The sequence below is a fragment of the Dicentrarchus labrax genome, unplaced genomic scaffold (genome assembly GCF_905237075.1).
Source record: "Dicentrarchus labrax unplaced genomic scaffold, dlabrax2021, whole genome shotgun sequence".
Lineage (NCBI taxonomy): Eukaryota > Metazoa > Chordata > Actinopteri > Moronidae > Dicentrarchus > Dicentrarchus labrax.
Genome location: NW_026136714.1, coordinates 19975107 through 19996896, shown reverse-complemented (window position 1 = coordinate 19996896; position 21790 = coordinate 19975107). Strand labels below are relative to the sequence as shown.

General features: G+C 37.4%; 1 protein-coding gene across 4 annotated transcripts in view; it reads left to right on the top strand.

Annotated features, from left to right (window-relative positions):
• LOC127375974 (protein unc-13 homolog B-like) overlaps window positions 1-21790 on the top strand; it is a 103915-nt gene that overhangs the window by 76364 nt on the left and 5761 nt on the right. The window contains exon 1 of one of the 4 annotated variants that reach the window (XM_051422419.1): window positions 10729-11320. The exons of 2 other annotated variants lie outside the window; for them this stretch is intronic. The gene's annotated coding sequence lies outside the window, so the exon portion shown is untranslated. Of the gene's footprint in view, window positions 1-10728; window positions 11321-21790 lie in introns of those variants that run through there. One more of the 4 variants, XM_051422418.1, reaches the window with a different exon arrangement.

Sequence of the window (21790 nt, the reverse complement as noted above, 5' to 3'; positions counted from 1 at the left end):
TTCGTACATGTGTACTTAGCACTTGACATACATCATGGGTTTCAAAATGATGTACTATGAAGGTAGTTTCCTATAGAGACTAGATATTCATTATCCAAACCTTTTACAGACATCATCTGGATCGTAATATCCTGATTGCTAATTTCCCCCGTTACCTGTGTTATACTAGTGAGAATCTATGTTCAAATATGTTGAGAAGACTACAATACAGTCAAATTTCTCCCTTCAGTTCTCACTAAAGAAACAATCAGATCACTTAATGCAGCAATGCTAGATCGCTGGCTTCTATTTTTGTTTACATCTGCTGCATAGGTAGGTTTTTGTGTCATGGTCTGTAGCTTCTTCGTGCAAAATAATGTAGTATGTAATGAAATGTGTTCACAGTTCAAAGGCAGATAATGTGTGCAATTTGTACTGATTTTAATGTCTTATCAACTGCAGTACCAAATGGAGAAAACTAACCAGAGTCCAATTCAATTGGACTAAATCATGCAGGCAACATTGCAACAATGCCCTTATGTGAAACTAAGAGGCTGCTGATCTGTTTATCCTCTGTATAATATAGGTCCAACATTCTGATGTAGGTTTGCTGTAAGCCATAAAATGCAGTATAAGTATCAGAATATATAGACGGAACCACTTATTGCTGTAATATGTGATTCCAGAAAAAAAGAAGTGTATATAATTTAGAACATGTCAGTTTGCTTTATGCTGCAGCTTAATTTCCCTACAAACGAGCACATTTGTCTGGAAAGGTTTTAGTTTTGTATTTAGTGAGTTATGTGTGACAGAAGTGGAGCGGTTTAAGCATGAGCTGAGATAGAGGCTACTAAGGGATATTACACATGACCCGAAAAGCTGGGTAGTGTCTCATCTTCTCCTCACAGCATCAAAAAAACTCTCTGAATACAGAGTCATTAACATGAACTGCAGAGGGAGGAGGAAGAAAGATGAAGGGAGGCATCAACATCCAAGACAGACTATTATCATGTTCTGATGTGTAGGTTCGCTACTTTTGAATCATGTTAGCACAATGCAGGTTGTCTCTGCGGTTTTAAAAAGTTTTATTTAAGAGTGACTCCTCTTTGTCATCTTTTCATCTATTCTACTGAAGCTGCAAATTTTAGTTTTATGGTTTAATAGTTAAACTTATTCCCCACCTGAAATCCTTTCAACCAAACTATAAAGTTTGGAGTTTGTACCAGTGGCATAATGGATTGGAATGGCAAGATTTGTACTAAAAGATGTCCAAAGAAACTTGTTAAACACTCACTCACGCTGTCAGTATGTTTGAAACACTAAAAACATTGCTGAAGACCCAGTTTCTGGAGGAGCTTTGAGGAAGGCTATACAGCAGCAGAGTACCAGTTTTTAGCTATAGGTTTGGGTTGAGATGTTACTGTGGACATTTCAGTATGTTTTCAACACTGTGAAAACCATGGAAAATTAATATACAAAAGGTGTTTAATGAAGTATAACTTTGTTTTACTTTTCTGTGACTGCTTTCAACAATTTTGTTGGATACTGACAATCAATGCAATATTTAAAACTATTCATTTTAATTTTATATGTTTGTATTTCGTTATAACTGAGTTCACTTTTTCTTGCTCAGTCAAAGCAAAGCAAAGTAGGAATTTGTCCAATTAATTTTGTTACATGTAAAATGCCAGATACTTTATTTATTAAAACCGCATATCTATCGTATGACTACAGAAATCAAGCCATAGCCTGAAAAAAACTCACTTCAGTGTGTTGATTCCTGTCTTTGATTGTAGTGTTGTCTTTCAGTCTTTCTAAGAGCACTTCAAAGCATGTATCTGTCCATTAGGTTCTCGTAATAGAAACCTTAAGAATATCTTTGCCTGACCCTTACCTCCTAGTGTGCAACAGTGAGAGGCTGCAGCCGTGTGAATGTGTGTTTGTCTGTGTAATCACATACAAGCAAAGAGAAGAGAAAGGAGTCATTTCAATTCTAAGAAAAGAAATTCTGATAACTAGAGTGTTGTGTCTAGAAATTGAACTTTTCTTTGTTCCGGTATTGGCAGTGAGAACCTTAAAAGGGTCCCTTATGGTTCCAGAAAAAAACTTTTATTCTTTTGTGAAAATACTGCCATGAACTGTATATAAAGGAGTGCTTTAAAGAGAAAGGTTTCTGAAAGCTCATTTGATCCGTAGCCAGTCGCTGTGATCCCAGTAAAATAACTTTGTGCTGGACAAGCCTTGCTGCTGAGTTTTTGTGCTCAGTATGAAAATACTTTAACATCTTACATATATAGATGGTTTTAATGCTTTAATTTAAATTGGGGTAATTTTCTTTCTTATGAAACCCTTGTCTGTCTTATGAACCTCTTTCAATTCTGAACAGTCCGACGCAATTTCCTAAATAATCAGCATTTAAGCTTTTTACTCCATATCTGCCAGTGTAAAACAATGACTTTTGACAACTAACTGTTATTACATACTATATTTGGCATTGCAGTAAATGGCATGAATTTTAAATCGTAGTAAGAAGTAATTACACATCAGCTTATAGGATACTTTAAAATCCTGTTCTATGAACAATTACACATAACAGAATAGGTAACATTAATAGGTATGAGAAAGTTTCACATTATGGTCTCAATGTTGACATAATGTAAGACTGCGTGCCACAGGTGTACAGTGCAGTCAAGTGTAGCTAACCTTAAACTAAGCATACAATACTACTTCATTCGGGAAGGTCTTTAGTAAAGGCAAACCTGTGGAGACATTTCAGATTTTATAATCTCCCATGGAAGAAAGATCTTGACCTGACTCATGCAATATGAAGCTTTCAGGGTTTTTTGTTACATCACAGTGGACTGCACACTTATGTGAAACATAACATGGTAGTTTAGCTAACTGGTCATTATCTGACAGAAATATTGATATGCACTCAAAGAAAAGTGTAGGACAGAAGTTGTTTTTTACAACTACAGGCAGTAATGGCACTTGTCTGCAACAAATTATTTTGTAAATACAGTTTGTACCTGATGAGTACCTCTCTAACAGTTTGACATACACAGAGACTATCCTCGGAGAAAGATGACAGACTTGTCGTTCGTTCAAAGGCCTAAAACAACCTGTGTTCATACTTACCTGAAAAGAACCTCCAGTTATCTTTGACAGTTGTCTGTCAGGATCAAGGGTGGAAGTAGTGTGATGTTGGGCACCACAAAACCACCTTTTTTGGTCATTTTATGACAATCAATGTACTTTCACCATTATCCCAATATTGCCAACATTTAGTGTCAGTATAGGAAGTAGTGTGTAGTGTATGTATGTCAAGCAGAAAGTAAGGGTTTGGAGATGAGGATGGTAATGCAGCGCTTCTGACTTCAATGTACGAGACCATAGGTCACGTTCCATCACAACCATACTGTAATCATAGCAGTGGCAGTCATTTCTAACAGTTTGAGGAGGCACTGATATATGAGTTTGTCCAGCTGCCAGATCAGAAAACACTCAGTATGTGTCGGTTTGAAAGTCAATTACAAACAAGGCACTTTGTTGTTGAGTACACTGTATGCAAGTCATCCCTTGTCCTTGGAAACACTTCACAGTGTCTGACACACACATTTTCACACATGCAACCACAGAAAGACTGCAAGATATGAGATCGCTTCAAGGACCAGGCATACATCAAAATGAGCATCAGAGTACAGGAGGGGCAGTCAGAGAGGATTGTGGGGAGGAAGATGAGAAGATGAGGAGTAGAAAGGATAGCAGAAGGAGAACACGAACAGCAGGAGGAGGTGATGTGGCTCAAAAAGTCCACAACTCCTCAGGGGGTTGTTATAGTTACAATACAGACCCAGTTTCAAAAGTAGTTGAAGTTTCACTTCACCAACAATACCACGTGCACACACACACACACACACACACACACACACACACACACATATTCTGGCATATTATACTTATATACTCTGTATCCCAAAGACGACCTGTCACATTGGCTCCAACAGCAAGGCTCATTATTTTTGGTTCTGATTAAAAAAAAACACAATCAAAACAGTCGTGCAAAACTCCAGATATTAAATTGGAGTTTAATCACAAACACTTTAGTTCAACCATTACTATAGAACAACTGGCATACAATCAGCAGCTTGTTTGTGCAATTTTGAACAGTAGTTTACACACATATTAAACATGTTGGATATTTCAAGGCAATTTAGACTATTATGTCTTAGATTTTATGTCTATAAGAATATTTTTTATAATAAATACATTACAATTAAAGGGATCTTAAAGGGTAATAATAGATCTAGTAGATACAGTAACTTCAATGCAGTATATAACCGTATTGATCATTATTTTCAGGATATAAAGGATAGGATACACAAAATATAATTGAACACCAATACAGTAATACAATACAACATTACAATGATATGAATAAGTAAAATGTGAAATCTAGTATTAAATACTCTGAGTTTGGTGTGCGTCAAAAAAGTCCATGGTGTTTGTCCTCAAAGAATTCTGACTAATGACCTCAGTATTTCTAAAATCCTGGCATTCATTTGATGTTTTTGTTTCTTCTACCTCTGCATTTTTTGAGTTATTGTAGTTTTTATGATATGCCTGAGTAAATAAAACTCACAGACCAACATAAAAGGTTTTGCTTGGCGACAGCCTTTTAGACACACAAACACACAGCTCTTAGTCTCCTTCTCTCTGCTCTCAGAATTAAATCACCTCTGTTCGCCTGTACAGTAGTTGTGTTCAAAGAAAAAATAGCTCTGAGTTTCAGTCGGCTTTACATTAAAGACTTTGTTTATGCATCACATGCAGTAGAGAGGGAAGAACAAAGAGAGATGAGAAAATTGTGTGAGATCAAGAGAAACACAGAGAAAGCAGCACAAATAAGAATAAAAAAATAGGCGGGTTGATGGAACGGGGTGGAGCAGAGTGATAGCTCATTATCGACAGTGGGGACGTGCAGAGATAATTGGATACAGAGGAAGTGGACCGCCTCCAGGCCACCTGTCCAGGGGTTCAGATGAAGTTGCATAAGAAATGCAAGTGGTGAGAAATAAGGGACGCTTCAGGAGAGAATAAGGAACCAAATTGAGAAAATTTGAAAGAATTACTGATATACAGAGTTTTCCAAATGTCAAATATTTAAGGACATTCCCTGTAATCCTACAATGGAGGAACTAAAGGACTTTGAGAAAGGAAATAACCTGCTGCTTTGAGTTGAAGATGGGTTCTGTTCCATATTATACAGATGGTTTATTTAGCAGGTCATGAATATTCTGATTGTGATTGCAGTGATTCATAAACACAAATCTTGCAGCTTCACTGAGTTCTGATCTACTGAGGCTGCTATTGGTGGGGAAAGTGTTATCTCTGTCACCTATATGTGAAGTCTTGAATTTCAAAACATCAACAATAAGTTGGGAGGAGATTTTGTGGTTTCAGGGTGCTGATAAGGTAATCAGTAAGTAAACCTTTAAACTGGATGAAATCCAGAAGCCTCCTTATGCATTAAGGTCTTTCTTAAAGATTGTATACCTTTCCACCTTACCTTTTATCCCCTTTTCCTATTACTCTATCATAAACATAATCATTCTTTGAAATACTCTAAGCCAAAGTGCCTTGTTAGGAATGTAAACACTTAACTGTCTTCTATTGTGTTCTTGGATGAGATTTAACCACTTAACATAAAGCTTTAAACTTGTTAAACCTGACTGCACTCTGACATCATCATACTCAATCTGAACTCGTCTTGGAACAAGTTAACAAACACGATTCAATCAGCAGAATCCCTCACCATCTTCAGAAATCACTTGAAGACCTACCTCTTCTGACTCATATAATATTATCTCTCTCTCAAAAGCAGTTATCAATTGCTTTGCACTTATGTGTTACTCCATGCACCTGCAGCACTTGTGTCAGGTGGAACATGGAGCAAGTGTTGCAGCACTTATTCTCAAAGGCTTCCCCTTGATCTACTGGGGCTTGAATTGTACCTCATTTGTTGATAATTAATCAAATGGATATAATAAGATATACTGTATATTCATTATCATTTTGTACCAACGGTGGTGGTTACACTGGGGGAAATATTCAAACTGAAGACTCCATGTTTATTATGGCTGCACCATTTTCATCAGATGGAACAATGTTTTGTGCATCATTTTATACACATTTCCTATGATTCAGCCTGACATATTGGATACCTTTGGAGACTTTAGGATGCCCACCAGAATTTAAAATGGCGTTTTGTGGGTTTGAACAATGTTTGGCCACACAGTATGTGTTTGTATAGCTACAGCAGGCTGCTGCTTATGAACATTTTTGACTTTTTAATCTCCTCAGAAGAGGCCTTGTTTAATCCTATAAACATCTGGACTTAATATGTTTTATTAGACTGATAAGTAGTTATCAAAACATATTTGTATATTTGTAGTTTGGAGATGGGGTTGATTTTGTTGTGCTTTTTGGCAGGGGCAAGATATTGACCAAATTTCATAAATACAATTAAATTAAAAAGGCATGAACACGAGAGATACACAAATCACAAATAATCACTGTAATTTTTGTTTGACATCTAGAAAAGCATGAAAAGACTGAAACATGTTGTCTCACAATTTTACATAACTCATGTTTCAGGTGATTATTTTATTCAATACTGAGCGCTGGAGTGAGCGGATTGGAACAGAAAGAAAAGAGACATGAAAGACAAAAGAAAAACAGAAATGGAATTAAGACGAGAAGAAAGGATAAATAGATAAAGGGACAGACGGAGGGGAGGATTGGTTTGTATCTTTTAGTGATGACGATTGCGTTCAGCATACTAACGACGGCGCCCCTCAGAGGGATCCGAGCCCTCACACTGCTGCATGACATTGGCTGAAAGTCACCATGGAAATCAGGCCTGTGGGCGGTGTGTGTGTGCATGTGTTTTTCTTACAGGGATTGCAGGGTCTTCATTTATGCCCTCCAGGGCGCCGGTGTTAAATCAGATGTTTGGCTTCCCCTGAGCTGACTGTGAGCCCTGTGTTTACAACAGTGACAGAAGCTAGCTGGATACACTCACACACACCCTCACACATACACCTTGTCATATATATATTGTTTGGCCTGTTATTCTGCAGTTTCTTCTCACAGCAACCAGCAGAGGGGGAAAGAATAACAAAACAATTAATGTTTAACTTCTATATCACTCACAGGAATGTGTTTATCTGTTTGTATTAGATAAGAGTCATAAGTGTCTGAGGAAGAATAAATATCTCTCAAAACTAAAATTGGAAAGGACAATTCTTTTATCTGCAATCGTATTACATATACCACATTTTAAATGCTCCAGAGAATGAAATTAATTCCAGTCAACAGCAGGATGTCGGATTTATTTGTCTGCTCTGCCAGCCGCAGTAGCAGATAACCGTCAGTTTCTTTTCTATTCAGAAATGCCATTTGTCTATTCAGTATATGAAAGTGGCTGTTAAATTTTGCAGTTCACAGACAGTGCAGATGGTGGATGAAAGGGTACCTCTCCTACTAACAACCAGTTTTGTGGGTAAGATGACTGTACTCAGAGGGATTTTACAGCTTTTAACACAGAGGCTGTAGTTATGATATCGTTCTTGATGATGTCTCTTGGAAAGATTCATGAGAGACCTGAGAAATGCAGGAAACATGTATGCTGCTGTGTTTGCCTTGTCAGAAATGACCTTGTTAGTATACTGGTTGTCTGCAAAATGTTTACATTGTGTGTTTACCTAGTGTCCTCTTAGCCAATGAGCACAGGGAGGGACAGATTGCATGTTAATCAATCAATTAACAATCAATACTCTTACTGTTCCATTTCCTGTCAGTGGAGCATCTCTGGATATCTAACTTGTTGTGTAACGTGTTCAGTGTTGCAGAGCTTTTTCTCCCTGTGATGCTTAAGCTTATTTCTTCCTTTGTTAAAAATGGCTTTTTTTAGAACATAGACAAAACCGTTTAGGCAAGCTGTTTCAGTTCATGTCCAAATGGAGAGCGTTGGGTTTGTGTTGTTTTTTTATTTCTGAAACACATCTTTACAGCCTAAGTAGTGCTATTTTAGTGTTTACCTACAAAATGATCAGCTTCGATAATTGGATTAATTTGGACTCATTTAGAACTGTTATGTATTACACTGTAATAATGCTGTGTCTAGTGTTGTCCCGGCTGTCTTTATAATCCCTGTATTAAGGGTAATAATGTGCACTTTAGTATCTTGGTTATTCTTTGATATCCACAATAACCTTATTTTATAAAGGAAATGAGAAACTCAGTTTGTTAAAATGGGTCTAAGGATTAAAAGAAGTCTGGGTAAGGCAGCAGGTAGATTTCTGATGGAAAAAACCCCCAAAAACATGACTTTATTACATACGACATAAGTGACTTTTTACGTGTGAACATGTGCATGACAAAGACAAGGAAAGCATTGCTGTAAAAGCACTGCAGAGGAGCAAAGAAAATACTTCCAAAATAATTAAATGCAAAGTCTGGCTAGAGTTGAAAGTACAATAATTAATTAATAAGTTTAATTAGTTTCTCTAAATAGTCTTTTTGCTGTCTCAATACAGAGCCTGTCGACCAAGTATACTCCAGTCCGTCCAATGCTCTGTTGCACCAGGGTAGAATTTTATCTGTGAGATAAACTATTCTTCTTTTTTAAAATATATTTTTGGGGGCTTTTTGCCTTTAATTAATAGCGCAGCTCAATATGGAAAAGGAAAGGTGGAGAGAGAGAAGGGATGACATGCTAAACTTCTAATACACTTGCCAGTATGCCAGTATTCTTTCTAAGATACGGAGCCAGTGGGGAAGACATTTGATTACTGAACAACAGTACAGTAAATAATCTGCCCAGTAATTGCTTTCATGTGTGTGCATGTAAACAGTCAATGATATTAGGACATCCTCATGTTTTGTAGTAGAAGGAATGTGGTGGGAGAATGAGGTGATGCCAAATTTGAATAAAATACTTTATATACATATCTGTTGACACACCTGCTAAAGCTCCAACAAGTGTGCCGGAAGTGGGACTGCAATCTCTTCAAGTGCACAGTGATATGATTCAAGGCTCTGGTGGGCTCTGGCTGCACATATTTAACTCCTCTAAGCATTGAACCTTATGCGAAAACTATTGCGGCGCACATGTTCCAGCACTTACAACAAAGGCCTGTCAGAGAATGTACAGTATAGAGCCGTCTCCAGGAGTTGTGAGGGCCTCGCCTCCATAATGGTTGAATGACAACAAAAAGAAGGGCTGTAATCTTATCGCCTCTTCCTCATTAATCTTTTTCTACCCTGTTCAAGTTACAATTTGAACACCCTTGAAATAAGTTTTCTTTGTCACAGGAAGAGATGCTAATTATATGAGATTTTGTCTCTTTTCTGGAATGGAAGTGTCTCTTGTATAAGAATTTGTAAGCACATCATAGCATGACAGTCTTTCATTTAACTGTCTAAGATGATAGAAATAGTGCCTAGTTTACAATAATAAATGTGAACACGAATCAATTATGCCTTTGGTAGCAGTTAAATGTGCCTTATGCTGGATATTCATGCTTTTTCATGTCTCATAAGCAGCATCATGTTGGTTATTAGTGCTATGAGCTTCATCTTCAAGACTGATTGCCTTGCCATGGGCCAAAGGCTGCATAGCCACCGGCCTTAGCTTTGATGCTCTATTGTACTAATAGCTTTTTAATGAGCCATAAGTCGCATCCCCATCCAATTGTGCAAAGCATTTTGTGCCCTTCGGCCCATCTCTGCCAAAAGAAAGAGGCTGCCTTCATGCTTCAAAGACATTACCACAGCAATATATAAAGTAGAATACATTATCATAACTTTGACATGAATTACATTGTTGGTTAGCCAATTGTTCAGATGAGCACTAACAGGCATTTGAGAGATACAGTAAGTGTGAGCTAACATACAGTAAATTTACGTATCATTTCAGCTATACGTAAAAGCTTATAGGGAGAGGTTTTTTGCATGTTTTTGCCCATTTACTCTACATACTGTTAATACATCACCAAGTTGACCCTGTTTCAGAAATGTGGGTGTACTTTTATCTTCTGTTCTAGGCAGCCCTTTTTCCATTCATTTCCATAAGATCATTTATACTAAACATTTTCTGCTGACCATTTTTGCATGGACTGAACAGTTTTAGATTTTCTGATGTATTTTTCCTGGCAACCTCAAGCAATTAGTCAATTAAACATGTTGTCAGTCAGCAGATAGTTGATTTTAATATTGGTTTTGGACTGTTGGTTGGATAAAACAAGCAATTTGCAGACATCCCCTTGGGGTCTCGGAAATTATGATGGGCCTTTTTTCACTGAATTCTTAGCTCTGATGGACTTAATAATAAAGTGATTAACAGAAAAAGAATATTAAAATAGTATATATATGTACATATACACACACATATATATATATATATATATATATATATATATATATATATATAATTATATGTACATTGTGATTAAATCACAATATATGAAAATGGTCAGTAAGAATAGTAAGTACAGTTAAAGTAAAAACTGTATTGTTATAGCCCTTAAAATATCTTAGGTGTGCTGTAGCTGAGTAGCATATGTGTGGCTGTCAGAGCGCCGGAGTGTGTGAAAAGTGAAATTATGTGAGAAAGAGAACGGCAGAGGTGGTAGAGGAAGAGAGAGAGAAAGAAGAGAGTGAGCGCACAAGAAGTGGCGCGCGTCTGTCGGCTGTGCAACAAGCTGCAACCAGTAAAGCTATTGGGAGGAGGAAGGCAAAAGGAAAACCCTGGAAGGAATAAAGATCAATCAGGAGATGTGAGAATGTGAAATAGAGAGAGGCAGGAAGAAAGCGAGACGGTATAAGAGAGAGAGAGAGAGAGAGAGAGAGAGAGAGAGAAAGGGGAGGAGGAGACTGTGTAGTGTGTGCAGGCTGAAAGGGAAGTGAAACAGACTGCCGGGGAGCGACTCAGTGAACACTCTGATCAAGAAAGAGAGGAATACAGGAAATACAGGGAAAGTGACAGAGACTGGTTTGATTGGCACACATGTCATGAGAAAAGCGGGACCTGGCAATTTTTGATTCAAGTTTGATCCATTAATGTTCTCTGAGTTAGTGTGGAACTGAGTGAATTAATGAGTTTTCCCAACTCGTCACTTCAAAGCTTTTTGTCTTGCATAGCTTTAAAAATGACGTAAAGAGGTGCAATCAATCTCTGAATGTTCTATGGGGATTGTACACACTCTGTTGGACTGTGCTGTCAAACTTGGCTCTGATTCTTATTTTACCACCTTGGCTCAGCTTCTCTCTCTGTGAGGTAGGTTTTCTGTTTTCACTTGAAGAGGAATCAGAATAGAGATATTAATAAAATGACAGATATATTGTTTTAAATGAGCTGGCAAAAGATGAAGATATTTGAGGAATCTCTTGGGGTTGGAGTTGATAAAGATAATTCAGTTATATGTAATAAATCTGGGAATTTTCTTCATGCAAGGAGCTTAAATGGGCTTATTGGCCCCTTGGGATCCCAGAAAACCCCCTTGTGAACCTCTTATCTTTATGGTGTAAGATCTGAATGCGATGTGTGTCATCTTTAGTGTTTGAATAAGTGCTAAAAAAAAGATACTCATTTCCTCTCTTTTCCCACATTGCACTGTCATGCCTGAAATTTAATTTTTAGAAGCCTAATGAAAAAATATTGGAGTAAATGTGCACTTTTTGCTTGTTCTTACCCTTGAGCTATCATTTTATTCCATGTGCTAAGTGGGCATTTTTGAGCATACTCTACAGCATCTCTGCCTCTTGTTCTCTACCCCTGCCAATCTGGTTTGGCATTGAGCTTGCAGATTATATTTAAGCAAAAAGTAAAGGTATTTTATCCTCGTGCTCAGTGCAGCCTCTCTAAAACAGCTCACTGTGTGGGTACACTAGTCGTGATCCCCACTCGTGTTGTATGGAGGGTGTGAACGTGTCAAGGTTTTTGGAGCTCCTGCGCGTCTTCAGAAGCTCCACGCCTTTGCTCTCAACAGTAATAATTAATTAATAAGCATCACTGATTCATTACATTACTTCTCAACCTGCAGGTCAGAACCTTTAGTGGGTTGTGAGATGACACTGGAGGAGTCATTTATGTAATGTGAATAAATATATTTCTAAGTGTTTGATCATCCCCTTTAATCTCTTTGATAAATTCATTTTTCATTTGAGATGCTTCATAGCCTTCAGGGTATCTTTAATTCAAAGTATTAATAGTAGATAAAAGTAAAATAAACTGTAAAGCAAAGGTAGCAAAGTTCATCATCTTTATGTTTCTTTGTGTACTGAGGCTTTCTTTTGTTAAGAGCCACTGAGCTTCTATGAACTTACTGAACGTCTGGCAACTACATTTGAGACAGAAGTTTTAGTAGTCACATATGTGAGCTTGTGACTTGAGGGTTGAGTGTAAATCCCAGATTCCAGATGTGGTGGAATTTATTGGAGGAAAATAGTTTCAGGATAGACATTAAAAAAAGGCAACATGGACATGCAGGGAAAGAAAACGTATTTGGTCTGTTGCATACAGTTGCATACAGATTCCAAAACTCAAATAAAGTGTTTTCACTGTTTCATCAACTTCATATGATTAGAGCAGACCGAATGGAATACAGTTAACAAAGGGTCTGGTTACACAGTCAAAGTCAAAATCTGTTTGCCTTGTCTCAGTTCTGATGTTAATTATATTATGTTTTGACATGTGGGAGAAAAATAAGTGGTCATAAACTGTGTTTTGGCATCTGATATTGATAAAAATGTGTATAAATGTGGGTTTTTGGGGTATCTATATGTAATATCGATATGTACGATGATATATATATATATCGATATATCTTAATTTCCTTCCAACATAAACATAAAAAGTGATTTATTATTGAGTGTCTGTCAAGTTGTACTATTAATGAAATCTGTAAGCTAAACTTTCATCAAGCACCCACATAGTTGTGGTTGTGCCTCTAAGGTTCAATGATTGAAACAAGTACCCATAAAGAAAATGCAACAAGGTCAAGTGACATCACTAGATGCATATTAGTCTTATTTGTCACAGTTTGACGGATACATTTGCATCACTAGTTGTTTAAAATAGTTGTAAAGACAGATTTTAAGTCAGCATTTTGGTTTTCACAAGCTACTGAAATATTAGCAAATGAACTGAGTCCATATCATTATCATAATTTGTTGAAAATATTTTGTGGAAAAGAGTGATACATTTTGTCATTATCTTTATCTGTAAAAAGACACTATATTTGTTGCTGAGCGCTTTTTCCTATACTGTTTCTGCACTGCAAACAGTGATCTTTAAATTTTATGTTGATGACATTTGAATTTCTGTGGAACTCTTTCTCTTGTCTGCTCAACTGTGTTGTTACAGATTGCACTCAATATTTGACATTTCTGTTTGGCTGCATAAATCCTCTGGGTCTTGAACTCTTTACATTTACTCCTCTGACTGACAGATGATGAAAATTATCTACAGCTTGCACACCAACACTGACCTCACTAATTGTTTGTGGCCATGCATGAGGAGCTGCTGATGCGGTGAAAGACCACAGTGATTTGGATGCTGTCAATCAAGCAGTGAACTAGGCTATAGGGCAGGCCGAGGGTTGTGGTGGTTGCTGGGTCTACCCTGCACAGGCATTCGTAGAACGGACACACTGACATTTATGTGTGCAAATGAGTGTAAAATCATTCCGTAGTAGTTCATGTACTTCCAAACTTGTCAGGAGCAGTTCAACTTTTAAACATTTAGTAGGGAAGACAGATTTGTAGCACAAGATTATTTTAGCCAGTCCTCACTTCTTCAAGGTGCTGATGTAGAGTTATGAGCTTGATCTGAAGGTTAAAATGAGAATTCAGATAATATGGTAAGGATTGTAATATGGTTTTCCACCACAAACAAGTGCAACATTTATCTTTGATTGCTGCAGTGTGTGATGTTGGGCTAGACACATTTTGGTTTATTTTGACAGAGTTGTGCTAGTTTCTGTGTAAAGCCATTTATTCTTTGACTTGTTTTTACTGTGACTTTTCCTCATTGACTACACTTGGATCGTTGCATTTTTATATTCCTCAATTAAATTTCTTTTCAAGACTGTGAAGGCTGTGGGGCTAGTAAACGAGTCAGATGCATAACCCAGAGACATGCAGGAGAGATGTGTCAATGATTCAAAGGCTTTGTTAAGAGCTGGACACTCAGAACATAAAAGCAAAGAAAAACAGGCAGGCAGGTAGAAAGTCAAAGACGACAGGGGAAAAGTCCTAAAAGGTAGGCATAAACAGGTAATAAGAAGGCTAAATGGCAGTAAGCACAATAGTTAGTCTGGCAGGGAAATTAGGTATACTGCAGGGAAACTGAATAGGCAATAAGGTGTGAAAGTCAGGTGATGACTAGAAGTGGGAAATATTGATAAGTGCTGCAGGGTAGGAATAGTTGACTCTTAAATTACAGAAAGTATGTGACACCAGGAAGAAAATATTCAAACATAGCAGTAGCAAGTTAAGCTGTGCCTTAGATATAAATTACTGAAAAGGAAGGAACCTTGTGCACATGTCAAAGGAGTGCTGATAAAAGTTATGGAAGTGTCCCCATATGGACAGGAATACAAAAAGGTCTGTGTGTTTAGTGTGAGTGTGTCTAGTTCCGTCCAGGCATGACAGGTGATGAATGGGTTGGATACCTTGAAGCAGATACAACAAGGAAATAGAGACAACAAGGGTCAGTGCGTACCGCGGTACCTTAACATTAAATGAGTTCAGGGATGGAGGGACGGCTCTGTTTCCTGAAGGGACGAGGCAACGAGAATAAAAAACAGGCAGGAGTGGATGAGAAATGGCAGTATGAGACCACCTTTATATATGACATGTGGTTTGACAGAAAGATTACAGAGGATATTTAGAAGTATTGTCTGTAGTATCCAGGCAACAGTCAGTGCAACTTCACGTCTTCTATCACATGAAACAGTCAGTGAAAACCATTGGATTTACAAAGTAACGTGAAATCCACAGCTGCAAACAGACCTGTATTTATTTATTCAAGGCATATAAATACGAATATATGAATACAAATAATATTATAAAGCAGTTATATCAGATACAGAAAAGGGCCATGTATTTGATGTGCACACAAACTAAATTCTCTAAGGGGGTTTCACATTTAATTTATTTCAGCAAGATTTAATAGCTCTGAATTGATTTTCAATCCTCACATTTAAAAGGTACCCTGTGGAGTTTTCTTCTAAACAAACGGCAAAATGAAAACTGAAAATACAAATTAGCTGTGTCAAATGCCTCATAAAACATTTGCAAAGCCGGGTATTTTAAATATTTTATTTAATATAGCAATCCTGTTCTTTGCTTTTTGAACATGCATTGTTACATTTTATGCTGTTTCTTGCCAGATTGCTGCCACCAACTATCATTATCTACCACAATCATATGCAAGTATATGTGAAACCTTGTTCACGTAGTCCATGACAAATAAAATGGGAACTCCATAGTGTTCCACAGTGCTCCATAGTGCCACAAGTGGCCAAAAACAGAGTACCTTTAAACAAGAAAATAAGTCAATGGTTTCTGGCTTTTAAGCTGACCCTTTTTGACGGTTCAGACGAAACGACTCATAAAAGTGTTTTTGTTTTACTATGATGTTTAAAACTACAATATAACAATGTCAAGCTACTTCCTCAAACAACCACTCTTATTGCTTCTTAATGGGAACAGTGTTTGATTGTTACAACTGACTACAGGTTTATGGCAGTGCTACATTACACCTTATTGGTTTATAGCAAAGAAAATTTACGTCTAAACTTTTTTAACTTTTATCAAAAACCATAAGTGACAAAGAAAACACAGTGTTGCCAGGTTTTAAACATTGACTTAGCAGCAGTTGAAACTCCAGGCAGAATAATCTCCACAGCTATCAGAAAAACACTGATGTTTTTCTCCTGAATGGCAAGGACAACAAGCTGCATCATTGTTTGGCATCTCTGAAATGGCTGAGAGAAAGCTAAATCAATTAGCCTCAGGAGACCACGCATTGTCATTCGCATTGGGTTACTGGTGGCGGGCGGCCAGCAATGGCTCATGAAACAGACGCTCACTCAAGGAAAAAGGGAGGAAAGGACTGAGAGGGAACAGGCCCAACTTATTGGATTTGCTCAGGAAAGTGATTACACCTTCCGCTTCCCTACAACCCTGCCTCCCTCTCTACATGTTAGCTGCTAAATGACAGTGACACACCCTGCCAGGGTGTTCCTCGTGGCTGCTTTTACAGCTTTGCTTGAGAGCCCATCAGAGCCTTCAAGTGCAAACACTTTACCTTGTATAGCTATCGGTTTATGCTGCAAACTGAATTTCCTTGTACTGCCACTAGCAGGGCAGTGGCCTGTGCTTGTGCGTGATTGTGTGTGTGAGATTAATGGAAAGGAGGGCTGCTTATGTCTGTCAGCACATGATATACTGAATATGTGTGTGCATTTGTGTGTGTGTGTGTGCGTGTGTGAAAGAGAGAGGACATGTGTATTGTCTGCAGTGTGTGTTTGACAAATTACTGATGGAATTGGACGGAGCTGGAGTGGCGATGATTAATCAATTAAAGTGTGCAGGAGAATTAGGCTAATGAAGGTGACAGCAGGGCCAGTGTTCCCATTCAGCCATGACTTGGCCCTTTTGATGGGTGTAATGCAGCATTTTACCTGTTCTCTGGGTCAAAACTTTAACTAGTGTTTTGATTAAGATAATGGTTAAAACACTAACAAACTGCAAATCCCTTAAATTACCTGACCTGTGTCTCAGAACAAAATGTGGAAGTAGCGTGATGTTGTTAGTAGTACTTCAGAAGCTGTTAGATTGGAGGTCCTGGTAGATGATTGGATCTGGAAAGCATGCAATCAAGACAATCAATATTGTTTTTTCAGCCTTGATCACACTCTTCTGTTACAATATAGTTTATTTAATAGGGTTTTGAGCCACAGTTGCACTAAATTTTGTTTGTGTGAAATAGAATCAAATTGGTGTGAAGCTGGCCATAGTGTGGATTGTGACTTAATTGCTATGGAGAAATGTGGACACTAGACCAATAAACATGGCACAATTTTTGATTTGGGTATTGTAGCTTTTCCTGCTTTTGCCTTCATTTTTTACACAGAATCATGAACAATTCCACTTGCGAAACATATTGTCTTGACATTCTTTTCCTCTAGTACTCTCACTCTATTTACTTTCTAGAATTACCCGTCTTTGCTATCTATTTTGTCACTCTTTCAAACAGCTGTTATCACGCTTTTCTTCATGGCTCTTTCTTCTTCTAACTGTCTCTCTTTCTCAGCCAGCTGCCCACTATTCTTCCAGCTGTCATTCTTTTCTTCAGGATTCAAGCCCCCTCCTAATAGTGGTGTTTATTTTCTGTCAGGCACTCTTTGTCCTAAACAGAATAGCATGCTTATTACACACACATTCACACTTTCAAGATGCATGTGAGCATTTTGATTCCTACATAGAGACACATTCAGATCCTCCCTGTAGAATTGCACCAATTAGCTGCAGTTATGTACTTTCCTGGGTCTGTTGTGTATTTTTCCTGTGGCTGGATTCATAATGTATTTTATTCAGGCATTTCTGGAACAGCTAAGGGAAGGTTTTTTAACTTTATCAGATATTGGCAGTAAAAGGTGATTTTGATGTTCACCCCTTATAGTCAAAGATCTTATTTTTAGAATTACCATTTTCTGAATTATAAAGGGAAAAACCCTCAGAGGAGATGCATTTTGTAACTTCCACTTAATCTGTGACATCTTGCCATGTATACGTTTATAAGTATAAGTTTACTTTACATTGAATAGTGTTTTTTTTAGAATGAAAACAAATAAAGCAATAATATAAACATATTTGTTTCATCCAGGACTTAGATTAAGCCCAAACTATCAATCTTTAGAAGTCTAAATCTTGTCCTGCTGGATTCTCCTAATTTTTTACTTTAAGGTTGGTTTTACCTTGAAATTATTGAGTTACAGAAATGCTTTGAATAGATTAAATTCGACCATGGTCTGACGTAATTTTTATAGTTGTTTGTAGGGATGTTTTGATTTTATAATAACCTTGCACCTTTTGCGGCTGTTTTGTTCATGACTGTAGTGCTTGTAATTTTTATTGATATATAATATATGTCTTTTGGGACATTTTTTATTGGAGTAGTTTTTATAGTAAAATCTCCTCTCTGCAATTATTCTTACATTAACACTACAGCAGTTTTTTGTCACAGAAAAAAGTGTTAAGCGTACCTTTCGTTTGGTTAGTTTCTGTTGATGCATGGAATTATATGTTGGTTGTTGATGCTGCTCTTTGATTGATGATTGATTGAGTCTGAATGTGATATTGGTGGGCAGGATTGTTTGCCTGGTTACAGGAGAGCATTTAAGACGCTGATCAATATGTTTACAGCCTTTGAAAAGGAAACAGGCTGAGGAGCTTTTACAAGGCCCTTGGATCAGTCAAAAAGAAAGCCATTTACCAAGAGGCATTTGACTAAATTAATGAGCTCAGTCACATTCCTGGCAGAACAATTGCAGTGCCCATCATTCAGAATATAAATTCACCATTCAACACCAACTTGTCTGGCTCAAAAGCCAACCTGACTGTAATGTGTCAATATAGGTAAGAAAAGCTGCAGTACACTTAACATTGTCAAGGTAAAGGTACTGTCAATACATTTGTTGGTAACACATGACATGGAAGAAAAGATTCACTTTCAAACAGTGTAACATAATTGATTTGTTTCTTAAGATTTCAACTAAATGCAGATCAAGGTCAATTTGAGATTTGAGTCTTTATACAAAAACTGTAACATCACAGAATGACAGGATAGTAGACCTTTGTCCAATAAACAAAGTACATATGTCCATGTGACTGTGATTCATCACCTTCAGGTTGCTTGTAATTGTACAAAAATAAAAATGGTCAACAATTTTTTAGACCAAAGAAATTAAAATGTAGTTGTGTGCAAGCGCTGCTCAATCTTCAAATGGGAAATTGGTCCGCAGCCAGGTAGGTTTCTATTCAATTTCACTTGTCATGGACTAAGGCTAACAGACAGGGAGGAAGAAGGCCAACGGTCTTGGAAGCCAACCTGTTCCAAACTTTGGTCCTCATTTAATTTTTAAATTACCCCAAATTTACTGCCACAAGCTTCAAATCATAAACTATGAAGGCACTTGGAAGTCACAGCAAGGTAACAATACTTCCACTCTTAAGTGGAGACACACTGGTTTTATATTCAAGTCTCAGAAAGTGCTGTTTCACGCCACATTCATGTCAGATTTAGTGTGAAATATGACCTGCTGATGGAGTTTAAAATCAACTTGTGGCTACGGTCTGTGGGTTTTTTTTGTGGTTTTTTTTTTAGATGTAAATCTTCAAAAACTGGATCAATACAGGAAGCAAAACTTTGTATCAACCCATTACAATTGTTCAGGAAAATATAATATGTGGAAATTACCTCATGAAAACAAGGAGTAATTAGCCTTAACCACTGTTATTTTGGATGTGGCCATTCCAACAAGTTAAACATGAACATTGGTTGCACACAAGTTGACATCCCATTCGTCTACTTTTACTGCTGTGACATGAATGCATGCTGCAGCATTATTCACCAGAGAGGAAGAGGTAAATCTCCAAAGTAATCCTTGTCATTTGCTGGCACTGAAGCAGACACTTACAAAATCTCCCCTTTTGGCTGGAGTTTCTCCCTTGGGACATGTCCAATGTGAAATGACAGAGAAAGAAAGCAAGGGAGCATTGCCAACAAGAAGACATAAATAATAAGAATAATATAAAGGCAAACAAGGAGCAGCAGACGCAGAGAGATGACTAAACTAAATAATATAAAGGAGCTATCTTGTGTAATGTTATGCAAATTGTAGGCTTGATAATAAGAGCTTTAAGCATGAATGGGTTGCACAAAGAAACAGAACAAACATCATATTTATAGAGGTCTTGGAGTCTTGACATGGTTAGGAGACCCTTGCACCTGCGCAGAGCTTCCTCCCATCCTCCCAACAGCTCACTAATCAGTAGGGCTGGATGGGGATGATGGGGCTTCCGAACCTGCCATCAGCCAGCTGCTTTCTACCAGGCTCCCAGGAAAAAAACAACCAGTGTGAAGCAGTTATGGTGTTTCTGCCAATAAGTAAAAGCATCACCATATTTTTTTTGCCATCAGAAGGGTTGAAGAAATCTCACCCTCAGAGCAGCATGTGGATATTTTGTCATGTAAATCTCCTAAAAATAGTATATATTTCTGTATAACAATCATTATTTGTGACCAAATAAGCAACATTTAGGTTTATGGGAAAAACTACAACAAACTTGCTGCCACATAAATTGATAACTCAAAATCTCCACTAATCTGCTTCATTGGGACTGTATGGGTGTGGTTGTCAGATTTGGTTGACAGAGGCATCAACAAAGTGGGAGAAGCCACTTCTAGAAGTATTTTTCCCTTTGTCAGATGGATAACTATAAATACTACAATACCCATGGGCCTCAGTTGTTGTTGCTATTCAGAAGAAACTATATTGGCACAAGAAGCTAGTTAAAGCACTTTCTGAATGCTTTGTCATTGTGATTTGGAAGAAAATTGATTTACATCCTGAACCGAAGGAACCCAGAAGAACTCCTCCAATTGAACAACTGAACTGTTGTCAGATTCTCAATCTAGTATTGTCTGCTTGTCTGATTGACACAGTGAAATATCTGACTAACCTTTTTTCTTATGTGAAATAATAAGGTTTGGTTGGGTTGAACTTTGGCAGATAATCGTGTGCTCATGCTGCTTTGTAAGCAGCATCAGCCAATATATTCCTTTAGGAGAGTGGCACATTAGAATCATATTTCGAAATGTTTCCCAGATATTTAAAATGTGTCACAAACAGTCTGTAGCACTATAATTCCAATACTCTAACCATTTTTAAACTAAAATGCCAAATATTCTGTAGTTTTTCATTAGTGAATGCACTTGGAATGGCTCTTGTGATTGGCTGCATTTACTTCTTTTGTTATAGTTGCTGTAATTGAATACCTTTGCACTGTTGGTCATACAAAAACAAGACATGTCAGCTTGGGCTTTCGGAAATTGTGATGGGAATTTTACTCTTTTTTCCAGTCAGATGATTATTTGATTAATCAAGAATTACTCTGCAGATTGACTCATTGTGAAAATAATGGTTAGTTGTTTTAAGTGGATTTTCTTGTTTATTTCGGTCTTTTTTTTATCATTATAGGAATATTCATACTCACTACAAACAAAGTTTTGTCCAGGTCACTTGCTTGACTCTTGCAGTTGCACCCATTCATATTGTTGCCTGTTTAATAGAAAATTAATGTTTTTTTAGTGGCAATTTTTAGTGGTAAAATGTCTTTTGTGAGAAAAAGGATTGATATACTGCAACTGGTTTCCCTACAATGAGAAGTCTACCCAGTGGGATTTTGGATTTGACATTTGCTTTTGCCCCAATTGCAGTGAATGGCGTTTAGAGAGATCGTGAAACTGATCAAAAAGTCAAACAATGGATGTGATTACGTCTGTTATGTAAGGGTAATAGGTCAAAATCTGTCTATACATTTTACTGTGTGCATCTATTGTGTGTGTGTGTGTGTGTGTGTGTGTGTGTGTGTGTGTGTGTGTGTGTGTGTGTGTGTGTGTGTGTGTGTGTGGAGTGTTTGCTTTGAGAGGGAATGTTAGAGAGCCTGTGTGTTG